We start from the raw sequence: 20,170 nt of genomic DNA, 5'->3' as shown, positions 1-20,170 counted from the left end.
CCACCACTATACGGGAAGTAAGGCTGGTTACTGTTTGTACATGTTAGCTGATCCAAAACCATACAGGGACAGCGCAGGTTCTAGGGTCAAGTTATAAATTCCTTGGTACCATTTCATTTCACATGGACAGAAATGATCCTCTGGGAGCATTTACCAGCTTGAAGATGACAACTCTCACTGTTCCCATGGTAAACAGTGTACAGAGAATAATTTAAGCCAGGCTCAGTAGAAGAAAGCTATGGTTCATTGACCTCAAAGTGGTAAATCAGTTTCAAAACTGGTCCTCGTGTTTTTTCATACAGAGGTGCCTTAGCTACTTAAGGAATTGTTTTACTCTTTGAAATGCATCTGTAAGTGTTTAATTGAAGGTCTGTTTGCTCACTCCTACCTCCTTGTTTTTAAGTTGTCAGTGAAATGGAAATCCCCCTTTCCTTTTCCCTTATTTCTCCAGTAAAGTATGATACCCTCTATAAACCTCCTGGGTAAATAATTTGCCATACAGGCTATAAGTTTATGCTTATTTTTGCAGTACATCAGAGCCATCCAGTTGTTATAGTACATCTTTTCTGACAGTAGTTACAATGCATGGAATTTAAAGGTTTCTTTAGTGTCATGCCTTAAAGTTATTTGTTCAAACAAACAGAAGTTCAAATGTTCACTTAAACCGTATGGTCTTGTCTTTCCATACTCTTGGAAATACATTTAGAATTATAACCCATCATGGAGTGCTTTGTCACTTTCTTGATAAAATAAAAGGATAAATAATTCTGTGAAAAAAGGAACAGACTAGGGAATTTTAAAAGCTTTAGACGGTGAAAGATTGCTCAAAGTATAATAGTAGAGAGAAACTGCTTTAGGGTTAGGGAAAGAATCAAGCTTATAACTCAGTGGAACTAGATAATATATCTCTAATATGACTAGAAAACTATGAATTGCTTAGATTACAAGTAGCAAACTTGAATACTTTTTTCCTCAAAGCATATATATCTGTGAAAAAGTTCTTTGGTGCAAAATACTATGGCACTCTATACTCAAACTCTCTTTTTTTTTTTGGTAAAACATATAATTAATATTATAATAAGTTTCATGGATGCAGTATCTTCCATTAGCCTCCAAGTGTTTGGTAAAAAACCCTCAAAATCCATCCCTGGGTCTTTATATATAAAGTAGTGCTTTGTGCTACCATTCTGTTCAGCCATTCCTGTTCAGGGTATAAAATGCATCTAGTCTCCACATTAATTATAAAATTAGTGATTCTTAATAATGGAATTTAAAACGATAATGAGATAATAATTATTTAATTCTAAGTACTTGTTTTAAAGAGCACTAGAATGTTTTTTTGTATTGTGGGACTGCAATCTAATAAATGAAGGTATGCAGTAATTTCATACAAGAATGGCTGACTTTTTCCTTGACAGAATTACTAAATATTCATATTATAGCTAAATTCTCTCCCCAGAACTAATGTATGCCCACTGCTACAATAAAATAATATTCACTGGGGTAAATGACATTTATGTAGAAGCCAGACCTAAGTTTTAAACAAGCAGAGTATTTAAAACAATTCCGTAAGCATTAGAAAAATGAAAGAATATCCTTTTTATTATTCTGAAGCAGCTCACTATGTTAGCAAGTTTGTAATTATAGGAAAAGCACCTGATTTGCAATGAATAGGTGTTGATATGAGTTTAATTAGCATAGAAAATGACCATAATTATTGCAATTTTATATTATAACAGGATGGAAAAAATGAAAGAATGCTCAGGCAGTATTGGAGAGATTGTTAATATAAGATGACATTCATGTAATTGTAGAATTATTTCTTACATCATGACAATACTCTGGTTCGTTTTGTGTTTCTCAGGACTGCTTAGTACACACTGCAAAACCAAAACCTAAATAACAAAACAGAACAAAAAAATCTCTTCTAAAAGCAAAGCTATATTACTAACTCCTTTCAAAGATTACAGGGCAGGTAAAAAAATAACCAACATAGTTTTTAAGAAATAAACTAGAACAGGCACCAATTGTAGTCTTCTTTTTTCCCTTCAGTAGAGTGGTGAATACTAATATGCTTCCCTGCAGCTAAATATGACAGACAAAATATCTTTGCATGTAGTAATTAGTTTACAGCGTCCTATAGTCTGGAACCCAGCAGGAATTATTTGCAAGCAAGTATAATATAAAGAAAAAGGTAGTTCCTGGTCACCAACCAGTTCCTCATGAAAAAAGCTTATCTTATTTTAGAAATGAATATTAATGTATTTAAATCTACAGAAGGTATAAGTTATCTTATTTTATGTTGTGATTGTTGCTTGAAATAAGAGATAAGCTTGGTGAATTTAGACTATTCTAAACACAAAATTAAAATGTTTCATGTTTTTTGCAATATAGCAGGTTGCATTTAGTGCTCATGGGTGATTTCAACCACCCTGGTATTTGTTGGAAAGCTTATCAGCTAGTGACATGGTAGAGTTTAGTTTTTACAAGGAAGAAGCAGGGCAGTAAGTAGGATTGCAACCCTGGACTTCCAGAGAGCTAAATTTGTACTCTTCAAAGATCTACTTGCAGGAATCCCACGGGCTAAGTTTCCAGAAGGTAGGGGGGCCCAAGAGAGCTGGTTAATATTCAAATATGACTTCCTCCAAGCTCAAAATGTGTGCATTCCTTTGAGCAAAAAATTGGGTAGAGGAGGAAGAAGACCTCCATGGAAGAGCTAGGAGCTGCTGTTAAAAGCCATGCGGAAGAAAGAAGTTCACAGTTTGTGGAAGAAGGGACTTGTCACTTGGGAAAACTACAGGAATGTTGTCAGGGTATGTAGGAATGCAAAAAGGAATGCCAAAGCTCTCTTAGAACTAAACTTGGCAAAGGAAGTAAAACAGAACAAAAAAGGCTTCTTCAAACACATCATTAGTAAAAGAAAGAAAAGGGAAAACATGGGCCCACTGCTGAGTGAGGTGGGAGCCCTGGCAATAGAGGATGCAAAGAAGACAAAGTTATTGAATAATTTCTTTGCTTCAGCTTTTACTCCTAAGACCAGCCCTTATAAATCCCTGTAAGTAAGAGAAAGCTTGGAGGAAGGAAGACTTTCCACTGGTCAATGAGGAGATGGTCACACTGAATACACACATACCCATCAGTCCCAGTGGGATGCACCAACTAATGTTGAGAGAACTGGCTGATGTTGCTCTACCATCATTTTCAAAGGATTTGGCAAACAGAAGAGGTGCCTGAGGACTGGAGGAAAGCCAATGTCACTCCTGTCTTCAAAAAGGGCAGGATGTGGGATACAGGAAACTACAGGCCAGTTAGACTCACCTCCATCCCTGGAAAAATGATGAAGCAGCTCATTCTGGAGGTCATCTCCAAGCATATGGAAGAAAAGATTATCAGGAGGTTATTAGGTTACTAGGTTATCAGGAGTAGCCAGCATGGATTCACCAAGGGGAAATCATGGTTGGCTAACCTGATAGCCTTCTACGATGGTGTGACTGAATGGGCAGTTGTAGGGAAAGCAGTACATGTAGTCTTCCTTGACCTTAGCAAGGCTTTTGACACTGTCAATCAGAACATCCTTGTAAGCAAGCTCAGGAAGTGTGGGGTAGAAGAGTGAGCAGAGAGATGGACTGAGAACTGGCTAAACAATAGAGCCCAGAGTGTGGTGATCAATGGTGCAGAGTCCAGCTGGAGACCTGTAACTAGTGGGGTCCCCAGGAATAAATGCTGGGTCCAGTCCTGTTCAACATCTTCATCAACAACCTGGATGAGAACACATAGTGTATCCTCTGCAAGTTTGTGGATGATACTGGGAGGACTGGCTGACTCACCAGAAGGCTGGGCAGCCATTCAGTAAGACCTAGACAGACTGGAGAGCTGGGCAAAGAGGAACCTAATGAAGTTCAGCAAGAATAAGTGTCCTGCACCTGGGGAGGAATAACAACATGCACCAGCACAGATTAGTAGTTGACCTGCTAGAAAGAAGCTCTGTGGTGAAGGACCTTGGAGTCCTGGTGGACAACAAGTTATCCATGGGACAATGTGCCCTTGTGGCCAAGAAGGCCAACAGTGTCCTGGGGTGCATTAAGAGGAGTGTGTCCAGCAGGTTGAGGGAGGTTGTCCTCCTGCTCTACTCTATCCTAATGAGACCTCATCTGGAATATTGTTTCCAATTCTGGGCTCCCCAGTTCAAGAGGGACAGAAATTTACCTGAGAGAGTCGAACAGCTGGCTGTGAGGCTGATGAAAGGACTGGAACACCTGTCTGATGAGGAAAGACTGAGAGATATGGGGCTATTTAGTCTAGGGAAGAGAAGATGGAGAAGGGATCTTATTAATGTATATAAATTTCTGAAGGGTGGGTGTCAAGAAGGAGGGGCCAATCTCTTTTCTGTCATGCCCTGTGATAGGAAAAGCAGCAATGGATGTAAACTGGAACACAGGAAGTTCCACCTCCACATGAGGAAAAACTTATTTGCTGTGAGTGTTATAGAGCCCTGGGTTGTGAAGTCTCCTTCTCTGGAGACTTTCAAGAACTATCTGAATGTGTTTCTGTGTGACCAGCCCTAGGTGGTCCTGCTCTGGCAGGGGGGTTGGACTTGATCATCTCCAAAGGTCCCTTCCAACCTCTAACATTGTATGATTCTCTGATTCTATGGTTCTCTGATTGCAGTAAGCAAATAAAATTCTAGGCATAAAATTATATTTCCCCCCCCCAATTACCCTATGTCACCAATACTAAAGTGACAATGAATATTCTTATTATCCTTGTGGCAAGATAATGTGTGATAGATTAAATTCAGTGAAGATAGTTTAAACTGATGAATTTGACCTTCCAGTCAATAAGAAAGACAAAAGGAGAATATACAGATGATGCTGGTAGCCTGCCTGAAATTAAGAAATGATCATTTAGGAAAGGGAGACTATCAGAACCCTTGGAGATTTCTAGACTGCTTGCAATGCATGTTTGCAACACAGTGCATTTAGGCTGAATAAAAGCTGATTTGTGCTGTGAAAGCTAACTTTAGTGTCTGGGTGTTGTGGTGTGGATTTGGATATTGTACTTCACTGTTTGCTTGCCTTCTACAAAATCATCTCGCTTCAAAATTCTTAGTAAAAATGTAGTTGTTTATTAGAGGAAAGTGATATCAGATGACAAAGAAACAAAACTCTATGCCAGCTTGCCCATGAAGTTTTGGGTTATATGGTTTATACTGTATCTTATATATTTCCCTGTTTTCCTGGCTAGATTCTTTTTAATAATCTACATTTCAGAAATGATGCTGCTGAAAACAAAGATCTTCAAAATTAAAAAAATAATAATAAAAAAATGTTTTTCAGCAGGAAATAATCTCTGCTTTGGGATTGTACAGTTAGTGTATATTCAAGGTTGATCCTGAACATGCTTTGAAGTGGATTAGAGAGAAAGAAAGGGCTTCCTTTGCTTAAATTGCCAGGACATCTATTTAGCTTTTTAGACAGTCTGCAAAGGGTCCTAATACTTGCTACTGTGACAATTTTTGTTAACTTTGCTAACACAGATGTTACAGACTAAGAGTGCTTCCATCATAAATATGGTATTTATCTCCCACAAGACCTGTTTTGTGCAAAAGCAGAACAGGGCTCCTGAGGCATTAGTTTCTACTTGGTTAAGTAGTAGTGGTAATTGTCTGACTGAATGAACAATAAGCTCTATTATTCCATCTAATATTTAAAAGTTTCTCATGTATAAACTTGCAAAAATATTTTTCTTAATGTGTTTAACTTTTTATGATAATATTTTCCATATGCTAAGAAATACTTATTCCTAGAATTGAATATAGTAACCACTCTATATTCCTATAAAATCATTAGGAATTTTATGTGTCTGATTTCTGAGATGCCTACCTTCAGAGGCATAACCATCCTCTGCTAAAAATCTCAAAAATATTGCCTGGTCCTTATAAAATATCTGAAGCTCCTGGAAAATATTTTAATATTTGTTGGGTCATACACATCAGAGAGACTCATCCAGTGTCATTGGCTATGTCTGTTCCATTGCATAGCCCAGAGCTGAAGCTCATGCTTGAAGACAGACTCGCCTGTAGTCCGTGTTTCCTACATCCTTGTACACAAGGGCAACATGCTTGGTAATTCCTCTGGGCACATTAAATAACAGCCTTGTGCCCCACTTGAGCAGTGCTAACAAATGCTACTGACATCAGTCTGGTTCTCTCATGTAAATACATGTTTCCTAGAGAATATGATAGAATTATAGAATAAACTGTGCTGGAAGAGACTTCTAGCTGTCATCTGCTCTAGTCCCCAACAATGAAAGCAGAAGAACTTTGAAGGTTTCCCAGAGCCATGTTCAAGTTTTGGAAATCTCTAAGGATAGAGATGTCACAACTTCCCTGTAACATGTTCCAGTACTTAAGCACTCTCACTGTGAAAAACTCATGTCCAGACACATTTTTTTTTCCTGCCTTTTGTTCTTTCTCTGTTCATCTCCAGGAAGAATCTGAGTCTACCTACACTTCAGGTAGCTGAAAACAGCAGCTTGATCATCCACTCTTTTTATATCTGCAGGCTGAAACTGAGCTCTGTTATTGTTGTCTTCTACATCATGTACTCTAGTTCTCTGACTGTCTTGAAGATCTCTACTGGAAGCCACTATGTTACTATCTTTCTTTACTGGATGGTCCAGAACAGGACTCACTACTCCAGATGTGCTCTCAAGATTGTCCAGCAGGCAAGAACAGACAGTTCTCCTGACCTTCTGGATCTACTTTTGCTAGTACAGATCAGTATGTGGTTATGGACCGGTGTTTCCTGGAACACTCCTATTGTTTTTAGAACACTTCCATTTGGCCTGTCCACGAGGACATCCAGTTTCTTGTCTTCAAAACCTTTTTACAGCCAGTCAGTACCCACCTGTACTGTACACAGTGTCTCTGCTTCCAAACTGCTGGACTTTCCATCTGCTTTTTGTTAAGCCTCGTGAGGTTTTGTTCAGACTGTTCTTCCATCTTGCCAGATGCCCTCTGAATGAAAGTCCTGCTCCCCATCAACCTGTCTTCTTCTGGTTTGACATTACCCAGAAAATTTCTCAGGTACATTCCATTCCAGTATTCAAGTTGCTGATGAAGCTATTAAACAGCTTTGGCTCTTGTATCAAGCCAGTGAGAAGTACTGTTCATTTTTCAGTCTTCTTCAAGCCTGGAAGTTCAGCCAATTTTTTCTCCACCTTGTAGTCCACTGACATCCAGGCGTTACCTTCCCAGTTTGGCAATAGAGATGCTATTGGGCATTCTGATTAGCAGTCACCAAAACTCAAGATACCATCTGCTGCTCTCATCCACAGATCTAGTCTTAACTAGAAAATGAAGTTGTAATTTGTCCTTGCTAAGTCTCCTTTGGCTCTTCAGAAATACCTTGTCCTTTTCCTATTTGGTAGTGGTTTCCAGGAAGATTTTCCCATAATCTTTCCAGAGACCGTGGTGTTTACTGGTCTTGAAGCTCTCTGGATCTTCCTCCTTGCCTTTTTTGGAAGATAGGTGTGACATTTTCCTTTGCTAGCCATCACGGATTTTCTTTGATGAATGTGACCTGATTAAGAGGTCTATCTCTACAAGCTTTCTCAATCTATTTATTAAAACTATGTTTAGAATGAGACAGTGGAAAAGACTTCCTTTTTAGGAGGAATTCCTGAAAGTTCCAGGCCTATCTTTTAACTATGATATAATATTCAGATTCTAGAGGGCCCAATGAGTGGGGAAGAATTTTGCTTTGAAGTTTTCAAAACTAAGGAGCATCAAATGGGGTTTCCTTTATGGAACTGCCTGCTATAAACCTCCTGGTTTATGTCATATCAGGATATATAAGGATCATCCCAAAATTTGTAATAGTCAACACCAAAAAGAATAATCTTCTCCAACAGGAATATTCAATAATGTTATGACATATCTATTAATAAGTTCAGCACAGTATTGTTTATACTTCCAGGGCTGTCCAAGGATAAACTGTAATCAGACAAACTAGGATGGCTACTAATAGTATTTCTATTTCACTCATAGTTACTAGACAGGAGTGCCTCCTAATATAATCCAATATTATAAAGATAAGCAAGTCAGTGCTTACTTCAGCCCTCTGATGGGGATACAAAAAGGCTCCTCTGGGTGGGTATGGTACCATATGTGAAAACAGTTCATTAATCCGTGTGAAAACTGAAGAGAAAAAGTGGGATTGTATATAGGGACAATAGCAAGAATACACAGAGTACTTGGTGATACCTTTTCTGGATTTCTATAAGCATTTATTAAGTTATTAACTCTTCATCAAACGGGTCTGATGATTCCTCTGTTTAAATCTCAGAACCCAGTGGGACAGGAAGTATATAGAGTTCTGTTGTGGCCTTCAGGTCTGCAGAATATACCTTCTAGACATTCCCTAGTATGTATTCCTGCTAAATTAACTCACTATACTATGTGTAAACCTTTTTATGTAAAATGTATATGTAATTTTCTTTTTGTTTTCCAGGAGAAATTACAAACAATTAGATGACATTCCTGGAAGAAACAGATAATTGATTCTATTCTTTCAGCCTTCTCTTCCCTTGCCAGGTTTAGCTAAAATATGTTTTTAAGTCAACATAAATTGAATCAGAGATAAGAATGTTCATAATTAGAAAGGTTAGTTTTTAAAATAGAAAGAAGACTGAATTCATTCAGATTATACTCTTCATCTAAAATTTTGTGTCAGATAAATGAGTTAGGAGTACAGCACTATATTCTGCCATCAGGGATGGCAGAATGTGACCTTTTCTTGTCTCTGCTGACAGTCTTTGTCACAGTCTGTATGAAAAAAATTGGTTTTCCTTGCCCATTCTTTTTCAAATTAATTCTTCATTTCACCGTGTGTTTGAGTTTTTTATGCTGGTGCAAGATGTATATAATTGTGTAAATGTCTATAGTCTGCAGCAAAACTATACACTTATCATCACAACTGGTCTAATCCAGAATATGCTTTTGATTCCTTAAAGCATAAAAGCTCCCTTCCAACCTTAACCATTCTATGATTCTATGATTCTATCCTTACAACTTCATGAATGTAAGACTTCCAGAAACACTGGCTTCCAAGCTTTGTCTATTCTATTAATATTCTTTCCATATTCAAACTGGACTAAAACCCCTTAGTTATCTTGTCAGCTAACCTAAATAGTTGGAGTTTGTTCAAATGCAGGCAGAGCTGTATATTCAGTTGAACTCATAATTTCATATTGAACATCTTATTTGTTAAAATGTTAATAATTTATTTATTATTTTCATGAGATATGACAGTAAGAATGCAAAGTATTTTCAACATTTTTTTCTTGTTTTACAATATAATAAAAAAGCAGTATCCCTTTATGCCCAAACAATTGGAGCACCAAAGCTCAGCAAATTATTTTCTGGGTTTGTTTGAGGATACAGAGTGATACTGTGAGCAGCAGTAAAAAAAATATGGATAGAAAACAGAAGACCCTCTTTTTTGTATTCTCTGCCATCACAGGTGAAGAAATCATATCTTTGGGGTAGTTTCTAACTCATGTAATATTCTCCTTGCATTTGTAAAAGAGAGATTATTTTGGCCAAGACTTGTTGTATTTTCTAATGATCACTAGAGACATATTTCCTTTCCAGATTCAACTCAGGGTGTTTGCCTGTGTGAACTTTGGTTTTATCTATACTTGACAGGGTTGCTGTTTTAACCACTATGGGTTTATTACTCAGGAGCATGCCAAGACTACGTACTTCAATAGTTCATAGCACCTCACTTTAACAGCTGTAGAATCCATTCTAATCAAATCCAAATGTATCTGTGATGTGGACAAGGAGATAAATTAGAACCACTAGTGTTGACAGGGCATGGATTTTCCATCTTGAAATGTTATGGTGTTCTTTTTTTCCCTTAGTTCTCAAAATATTAACAATTTTATTAGAGCAAAATTCAAAAGCAAACTAGTGGGAAGGGACAATCCCTACAGTTCTGATGTTATTGATTCTTTTGTGGAAGTGTAGCTGCTGGAGAATTTGGACTACAATTTTAAAGAATAACCACGCTGTCCCTACATTTAAGCACCCTTAAGACAGCAGCACTTTGCAATATCTCAGAAACCAAAAAAAAAAATATCAATACTTGTTTTTTAGAGCTCCCCAGAAGTTCTTTGTAATTAGTGAAAGAGAGGAATATATTATCAGTGACTTTTGCAGCAGTTACTCAGATCCACTTAGAATTATTAGAATAATTCTCCCAAGAGAACCTGTGGAAGAAACCCGTCAACTATAAGTTATTTTAAAAATTGAGGCCTTTTTGGGAATACAGCTTCTACTGCCAGATTGTCTATTATAATTTTGACATTGCTTTCAGTAAATTAATTTAAAAATTATAAAATTAAGCTATAAAAGCAGCACTGAAGTAATTAAGTGTTGTAATATAGAAACAGCATTGGCAAACTATGAGATTAGAGTAAAATCCTAGCATATAAAATGAGAGTTTTCTGGCTGCTACCTGTTTTAATTAAAATAATTATGAGATTTTAGAACACTTCATACCAAAACACAACATGCCTGGTATTTTCTCTCTGGTGCCAAATGACAAAGGTTTAAAGGATAAAAATGTTTTTCTACAGTATTCTTCACTGATGGGTGTTGATAGAACCTAAATCATAGCTCATGTACTATGTTATACGTATATATTAGCACCCATTTGTGGTGGAATGATGTATGAACTCCTGCATTAAGAGCACTTCATTTGGTGCATACCTCTAGACATAATATGCAGAAGCATGTCCATAGCTGCACTACCTTATCCACTGGCTCCTTCTGAGATCAGGCTTGTAACTAAGTCATTATCTTTTATACGTATTCAAGTCACAAACAGCATTGTACACGATTAGCTTTCTGGTTTAACCATGCTGTTATGTAAAAGACTGACTTCATTTTAGCACTGTCCATATTTCACATTTAACCAGCTAGTTTCTTTTTCTGCAAAAAGTATAAAAATAACCAGTACTGCCTCTCACTCCCATACAGAGGGTGCCAAGCTTTATTTACTAGTGTCAAATGAACCTATTGCCTCACTTTTTTTTTGGAGTTCAGATTCCATAAATTTGAGTCTGGTCTTTATAGTTACATGCAGGACACTGTGTCACGCCCTCTTTTTCTCTGAGAAGGCAAAAGACCCGTAAAGGTTTTATCACCCTGGAAAGAACCATTTAAAAATGTTTTTTGCAATTACTAAGTGTACCAAAACTAGCAGCAATGGTGCAATACAGTGATACTGAGCCCAGGAAAGGGAGACCCTGTAATTATAAGCTCTGAAGAGAATCAAGTCAATCACCTGTCCAATATGAACCTTCAGGAAATGAGAAATATTTTTTTGTGTAATAAAACTTTGGGGCTGCAAATCTGTAGATGTTCAAATCAAAAGAAATCACATAGGCTGGTCAGTACTTAGAAGGAAGAGCTCTAAGGAAAACTCAAGTATTTCTGTCATGGTTCAGGATGATCATTATTATTTTCATTAGAAGCTGGTATTGATCAATAAAGACAGTGTGATGCATGAGCCTATCTCCTGTCTTTTAGGCAAAAAGAAAATAGGAGTCCTCTACAATCAATGATCTTTAGGTTTACTGTAATATCAGCCAAGCAGGGGATGGTGTTCTGTCTAGTTTATGTAAACAGATAAGGCAGATAACAATTGTATAATCTTACAGCACCCTAACTAAATATTGGCGTGAAGCTGGAGTTCTATTACACGAGGTACAACAGGGTCATTAACCAAGAAAGGAAATTTTAGACACTTCAAGCAACAGTGAAAACTAGATGCTTGTGTTAAGCTCTGTAGCCAGTGTGTTTAGAGGGAACACAGAGACCCAAATATCTTGTTCCAGAATCCTAAAAGATGCAGATTTTCTGAACTAGAAGCATCCTCAACAAATAAAAAGGAAATACAGGGAGCAAATCTGTTTCTGAATATACCCTCTTACCATAAAGTTTTCTGCTCTTTATGGCTGTCTTCAGGCTGTAGTCATAAACTGGTAAGGTTTGATTTAGACTTAGCAGAAGTAGTTACCTGTATTTTAACTCTCCTCAAGTGTATTATTGTTCATGACATAATCATCATTGATGTAATTTTTTAGTGGGAAATAATAGAATGGTTTGGGTTGGAAGGGACATTAAAGATCATCTCATTCCAACCCCCCTGCATGGGTAGGGACACCTTTCACTAGACAAGTTGTTCAAAGCCCCTTCCAGCCTGATCTTGAACACTTCCAATACAGAAGAAATGTGGAGCTGTTGGAGTGAGGCCAGAGGAGTCCACAAACATGATCAGAGGGCTGGGACACCTGTCCTATGAAGACAGGCTGAGAGAGTTGGGGCTGTTCAGCCTGGAGAAGAGAAGCCTCTGAGAAGACCTCGTAACAGCCTTCCAGGACCTGAAGGGCCTAGAGGAAAGCTGGGGAGGGACTTTTTACAAGGGCTTGTAGTGATAGAACAAGGGGTAATGGCTTTAAACTGAAAGAGGGGAGATTTAAGTTTGACATTAGGAAGAAATTCTTCAGTGTGAGGGTGGTGAGACACTGGGACAAGTTGTGTGCCGTAGCAAAGCACTTCTAGAAAATGTGGTGTTTTTCCTGAAATCTTCATATTCCTAGTAGAATTTTTAGTCAAAATTAAAGAAGACAGTAGAAAGGGAAACAGGTGCTCCTGTTTCTCATGTGCTCACTTTGTCAGTTACTGACTGAGGAAAAACAAGGACTTGAACTTTGACTTTCTCCATTCCCTGGTACAAAACCAAGGATAACATGGAACACTCCATTTCAGTTTGTATTGTGGAAATTGTTCTTCTTTTCAAGTGTTTGGATCCTCAACCTTGATTCTTAAAATCAGGATGAGATATTAATGTATTGTCTAGATACTCAAAGATGTTTGTAGAAATGGAGATGAGAAATTTCCAAAATAGTCAGTTTTCTATTTCTCCCATTTAATCTATATACTCAGGGAAAACCATATTTGGGTAAATAACAGAAATGCTCTCTGGTAAAGAAGTAAGAATATGATATAAAATGTGGGCTATTTAGAAGGGAAATGCAAATGGTAAGTATGATAATTTCTGAGAATGACCCAGTTTTGGAAGTAACACCCATTTTTTATTACAATCTAGGTAAAGGAATAAAAGAATACAAATGCAGAATAAAGATTCTCCAGCTTGTTAAGAACACTAAAGTGAGAGTCATACAAAGAGGAATATCATATTGGATATATCAATCTACTTGTATCAGCAAAAAGAGGGCAAAATGTTTTGTAACACAACAGCTACTCTGTTTCTCTGAGTTGTGCTTCAGAGACAGAAGTCAGGACAGGTTGTGACTCTCTAAGTATAAAACCAGTTTTAAACAAACTGTGTTGACTCTCTGGCCTTGGCAGAATTTGTAACAGCCAAGAGGCTCTAGCTGCTTAATGTTCCCGAGGAATTTTCCACCGCTTAGATATTTTCAGAGCACCACATGCATGCATTGAGTCCTTGCTAATGTTCCTCCCCTTACAAGGCTGCTCTAGAAATCAGCCAGTTGTCTCATTGCCCAGTCACATTCCTTTTCCATTCAGGAAAATTTTACTGGGGAAGTCTTATCTTTCTTTCCTCTGTTTCTAATAGGGTAATATCTGGACAAAATTTGCAGGCAAACTGTAGAAAGCTTCTGAGTTGGTTCTACCCAACCTTTGGCTTTCTTCTCTTGTCATTTTAACTCTTTGCCCATTCTGCTATGAATAGCACTGTCTTCTGTGTTCATCTGCTAAATAAATAATGCCTTTATTGCTAGGTAACATTGTGCAGTTCAGATCACCCCCACCTTCTGTTCTCATAAAATATTAATCTAATATTTATAAGCTCTTTGTAGTCCTTTGCCCTCCTTAGCCTTCCTAACATCCTCCAAAGTACTGCCCTTTGTGCTTTAATTAGTGTGTTGCTTATACCTTCTTCCAGATTGTTAATAAAAATGTTCATTAAAAGTGGCTTAAAACTAACCATGGAGCAACTCTTTGGACATCTCCCCTATTATACATTTCTTGAGATATATAAGAACGTTATAGTCCCAGGAAATTTATTTTTAGACTTTAATATATTTAGCAGAAATCATTATACATTGACTGTAGGAAAAGTCTACAATCAGTGTGAAGTTCACATATATTAAAAGATAGTAATTTTAAATAAGTTTTCTATAAGTCTTGAGGGTAATTTAGCACTTTCTCCATGTTTCTTCTGTTCAAAAAATGGCTGGATTAATGTTCTAAATGTTCAAAAATTTTTAAGGACTGCAATCAATATATTTAATACATCAAGTGCTGCAACGATGAGCTTGTATGTATACCTTTGACTCTTTTTTCATGCATAATCTAATTTTTAATTGAAATGGTAATATACTATTTCTTTAATTTCCTGAATTTTTAATTTATTTAATATCCTGATTTTGAATAAACCCTTGATTCACATCTGTGGAAACAAATGTTTCAGTTATAATATACTTGTGTTAATAGTTACATTAATTATCACATAATAGTCTAAGAAATCTTGAATATTTCTGATAATTCTAAGTTACTTTTCTTCATTGTACATTATTGAGTGGAACTGTTGTAAGTACCTGATCACATTACAGTCAAAAGAAAAATTCTCTTTGTCTTCAGCAGGTTTCAGGACAGATCCATACTCAGTATGTTTTGCAGTATTTTTTTTTTTTTTCAACAAACAAACACACTTTTCTTAGTTTTTGTTCAGATTTGAGCTATGACCAACCTTCTCATTCCTGAACCCCCCAAGGGTAGATTTCTTTGGATTTAAGTGCAGGACTAGTAACTCCTACAGCAACTTCCATAAATCATCACATATCCACTTTCACTGGATGACGTTATTCCTGTATGATTCGTGTTGCTTATAGCAGAAGTTTACTGTATAATTTTTACTTTGCCTGTTTATAAGCTAATTGAATGTTTAGGTTTTAAAATATTAACCAAGAAGACAAATTTATAGAAAAATTGGGCAGGATATTTTCATTGACATAGTGCAGATTTTGGTCCCGATTGTGCAATAATGTACATATTTGTATTTAATCTCTGACTCAGCTGGATTTATCAGGGTCCTGTTGATATTTAAAGTTACTAGTGTCTGTAAGCCCCTTAAAGGGATAGGGCTAGAGCTACAGAAAACACTTCTGTAAATATGTTATACAATTTACACATGAATCTTGTTCCTTTGTAGACTTTGTATAGATCAAAAGAAATCTTAAAGTTGTTTTTTTAGGTATTTAAAAAATTAGTTACATTAACTTCCATTTACAGGCCATGGAGAGGGGATGGTGATTCAATGCAATTATTTGTCTGACCCAACCTGCTTCACAGGGAAGTCTGCTGTCCCCCTGGGGAAGGAGTTAAAGATGTTAGTAGAAAGCTCCCTTCCCTTGTAAAGTTCTTGGATTATTATTAGCTGTGGATATTGTTTAACAGGACCTTAGTACAGCCTTCAGCACAGTTTCCCACAGCATTCTCCTGGAGAAATTGGCTAAATATGGCTTAGACTTGTGTACAGTCTGCTGGGTAAAAAACTGGTTGGATGGCCAGGCCCAAAGAGTTGTGGTGAATGGAGTTCAATCCAGCTGGGGAGTGGTCACAAATGGTGTTCCTCAGGGCTCAGTGCTGGGACCAGTTGTCTTTAATATCGTCTCAAGTGATGCAAGAGGAGGTTTAGATTAGGTATAAGAGTAAATTTCTTCACCAAAAGTTTTGTTGAACATTGAAATAGGCTGCCTGCCCAGGGAGGTGATTGAGTCTCCATCCCTGAAGAATTTTAAAAGACATGTAGATGTGATGATATATTGCTAAACTATGCAGGCTGTGTTGGTTTATACATTATGCTCTAGGTAGCATTTTTGTAGCACCATTTTCTCTTAATTGACTTACATATTCATTTTCAAAAACACAGAAGCAGCATTGTCCAATTGTAATATCACTGAAAAGAATGTAATTTAAATAAACACAGCTATCAGTAAATAATCCTATTAGTCCTTTAAGTTATATTTGCTACTTTAAGTCATACTTGCACCATATTTTTTTACAATCTCTAGTCCTTTCGTTATGCTTGCCAAAATTACTCAGAATTTCATGTGTATAAGAAGTATTCTATCTGATTGCATCAGGTCAAGTATTGAATTTATTGTTTTATTTTCATCCCATAATTTCAAACTGTCCTGCAGAACAGAGATTTTTCTTAGCCTTTCCATAATCATTATGTGACTTGGGACAGAATGTCTGAGCTAAGGTTGAAGAGTCATAAGGCAGTATGGATTTTAAACAAAAAAATAAACTCCAAGCACTCTAATGGTAATAGATAACAATTATGGATTTTTAGTTAAATATTCAGTGTCAGCCTCAGATTTGAAGATCCTATGTGTTTTGCTTTTTTGATCCTCATGCAGCAGAAACCAATACCAAACAAAAAAACCCTGCACCCCTCCCGCCCTAGAAAAGAGAGACTGTTTTAGATTTTTGGTTCTCTGTAAGAATATAATGGATAACAAGCTGAACATGATTCAATGACAGTACACAGCTTTTTTGTATATATATGAAAACAACACAGTAAATGAGAATGGCGTTTAAATATTAGTTATGGGGTCAATCAGTCTTTATCCCACAAGGACTAACTGTATGTTGCCAACTGGTATAAATTTCAGTTCTGTGTAACACTCCTAGACAGCCATGTGTTGGTATAAAGAAAACCAAGTTGCAAATATTACTCCATTAATCCATTTTCTCTTTCATTTAATTGCCTTTTTCTGTTTTCTTCTCTTTTTAAGAAGTTGTATTACTCTCCAAAATACAGACCTTAAATTAAAAATGTCTCTAACTCCACTTATTAAATCTTTATTAAGCATGTCTATTAATTTACTTTTAAAACAATATACTATCAGACAAAAATCTATAGGTTTTTGACTTAAGAACTACTTTAATTTGTGGGTGGTGCATATTTATACATACATTCTCAGTAGCTTTTAATTGAGCTGATTGATATAAAACAAGCTAGACCACATCTTTTGTAAAAGTAACTGAAAACAGCAGTCAGTGTATGACAGGATGTACTGCACTGAGTATAGTTACAAGCTCAAAACCCTGTATCTACAACCTTGTTTAAGGTCATCTAGATGGAAAGCTGTGGCTCTCTGTGAGACTGTATCCTTATTTACTGACCAAAACTGTAGAAACTGCTCTAATATATCCAGAATTAGTCTTGTGGCTCTTCCTGAGTTTGTCTCAAACCATGGACTCTGGAGAGGAGGAGTGGGTGTCTGCAGGTCAAGAATTAGGTCTTGTCATAGCAAGAAGATTTCCTGTGCCCAGTGTGCAAAACATCAAGCTCCTAAATAAAAAGGGAGGCTGAGATGTTAGCAGTAGAACACAGCTGTTAACATACAAGGTCCTTAAGCCAAACAGGCTCAAGACAGACTGCTGTTGGTTCTAAAAGCAGGCAGTCATGGTGTAGACAACTGGAAAGTTTACACCTTAGAAGATGCTTATGTTGTCAATATAGATCTTGCCCTAGGGACCTGGCAGAATTTTGTACTGAGATGAACTTTCTACAATCTCAAAGGCCAGAATAATGAGATATTTTCCTTTCTTTTTGCCCCTGGATACCGTTTCCACAATGAGATAGTACTATGTACAGTCAGTCTTCATTTACATTGTTTATTCATGACTGTAATTATATAGCTAAACCAAACCTAACATGGTATTCCCTCTCATGAAACTTTGTTTGTGATCACTCCTTCCTACACACACAGTGCATGAGATGAAAAATTCAGTATCTGATTAGAGAATTATCTGAGCAGGTTTTTAAAAAACTCTGTTCTTAAAAGATTCACTTTTATTTTTACTTAGCAAACTTGTAAGATCAAGGATCCACTTTTTTTTCCCAAGCACTGTATGACTACAGAACTCAAATAAATTATAATCTATCTCAGATAATTTGCATATGAAATTACACAATTCTGAGGTAGATCTCTCCGCTCTTTGGGCATACTAATTTTTCATTTCTGTTATCATGGAGTATGCCTGAAGTAGAATCATGTTGGACACGAATCTTCCCTTTCCTGTGGACTGCTAGAATTGCTGACTTCTAACCATTACTTCTACAAGCCAATAGTTTTCAAAGAGTAATTCTAACTTTTCTGTGGGTAGCAGCAAAGAGGGAAAACAAGGCACAGCTTTTGTAAAGCTAAAACCCCCTCATTTTAAGTCTAGTTTTTCAAGCGTTTCAAACACCTGAAGATGTCAGAGATTAAGTAAAGAGACTTACCTGGAATTTTAGAATAAACACTAAGAGAGATGAGTAAATGGGAAGAGTACTCATTAACAATGATCAAGGAGATCAACCTGCAAAATTGCATCAGCTTACTTGAGTACTGGTTTCCTTTTTGTTTGACACTTATCTTCTTGATTGAGGTGGAATGTTCTGCATTTGCATTAGTAGGAATGTAGTCAGCTAATCAGCTGACTACAGTAGGAATGTAGTCAGCTATTATGGGATTAGCTAGTCAGCTAATCCCATAATAGCATTTATTAGATCACATGTAACTACTGTGAGCAGTTCTGGGCTCCCCCAATACCTGAATAAACTCAAACAAGTGTCACCAATCTGCTTGGAGTCTGGAGTACAAGACTTGTGAAACAAGGTTTGGGAAGCTGGGCTTTTTTAGCATCAGGCAGGAGGAGTTTCTCTACTAGACACTTTATAATACTAGGAGCTGATCAAAAAAGGTGGAGCCAGGCTCTTTTCAAAGCTGCATAGTTCTTTATATTGTGTAATGTGTCTACACTTCAGCATGACCTGAAGAAAAAAAGAGATATTCATTTGGAAAATTAAACACAGGAATATATTGCCTAGAGAAGTTGTGGAATTTTTATCTTTGGAGGTTTTTTGAGACCAGACTGGACAACCTCCTGTTCTGAATTAGTACTTGATATTACCCTGAACAGGATGCTGTATTATATGACCTCCTGAGTGATCCTGAATTTATTCTGTAACTCTACAATTTGCAGATGTTTATTGTAACAGGTGAAATAGCATGACATTTAAACAAGTGTGTAGTACATACAAAAAAACTAATTAATGGATCTATAGCTTAAGATTCTTACATCAGACAAACTAATATCGAGCATTAAAATAAGGTGGGACAATATTTATCCATAATAGGACAGTTTCATTTTCCTTTCTTGTATCTTATTTTTTCTTATATATTTTTAAACATTGTTAAGAAGTAGAAGTAGTAGAAGACATTTTCTATCCTGTGTGTGATTTGAAAAATTCTAAATCTATAGGATGTGACTCAGTACTAGACTGATGCTACGACTCAGATCACAGTGTTTCTTTCTCCTAAAGCCAGCTCTTGTGTCAGGTTGTTTCTTCCTTTCTTTGCAAATACAAATAATTTTTCTTCTTTTCATAGTATTATAAAATAACTAGATAAGCTAATACAAGAACAAAAAGGTAAAGTTATGTACTTATGTTTCAGATTGTTCAGTCAAATTTCAGCTACTAAATATAACGTCTCCAGATTTATATTTATTTTAAAAATCTTTGCTTGTCTAGCAAACATTGTCCTCACAAGAACAAGATATTTTCCAGTTTCTTCAAATACCTCTCAGTAAAAGACTAGAAAAATCTGCTTCAGTTTCACTGAGTGCTTGGTTTGTGTTTTGTTGACTTGATGGCAAAATGATGTGAAAAATACTCATCTTTTTAATAAGATGGTAAACTTCTGAACTAGTTTTACTACCAAGTAATAGAATAATTCAGATCAGAATGTTTAATTAAAATCCAATAAACTTTTTTTGAACAGCATATCAATATTATTTTGGAGAATTGAACGAAATGTTTCTTTGACAAGTACAAACCTTTGAGAGATGTTTTAACATCACATTAAGAGGATAAAAGTGGAATATTTTATTTTCTGAATTTTTATGTGCTTGAAATATTTGAAGAAAATTATATTTTCTGAAGTGATAGATGCATTATTCAGATAGCTTTGATTACATGATAGATTTTAAAGAAGTTCTTTCATAGACAATGCCTATCCCAGGTTTTTTAACAGAGTGGCTTTAATGATT

At 36.4% G+C, this 20,170-nt stretch overlaps 1 protein-coding gene across 5 annotated transcripts in view; it reads left to right on the top strand.

The window, feature by feature from the left end:
• The window catches only part of GRIK2 (glutamate ionotropic receptor kainate type subunit 2), a 358,302-nt gene that overhangs the window by 253,292 nt on the left and 84,840 nt on the right, over positions 1-20,170 (top strand). The window lies entirely within an intron of this gene.

This window comes from Apus apus, chromosome 3 (genome assembly GCF_020740795.1).
Source record: "Apus apus isolate bApuApu2 chromosome 3, bApuApu2.pri.cur, whole genome shotgun sequence".
In the NCBI taxonomy this organism is placed as follows: Eukaryota; Metazoa; Chordata; class Aves; order Apodiformes; family Apodidae; genus Apus; species Apus apus.
The sequence above is the reverse complement of the archived record's forward strand: the minus strand, read 5'-3'. Positions and strand labels throughout refer to the sequence as shown.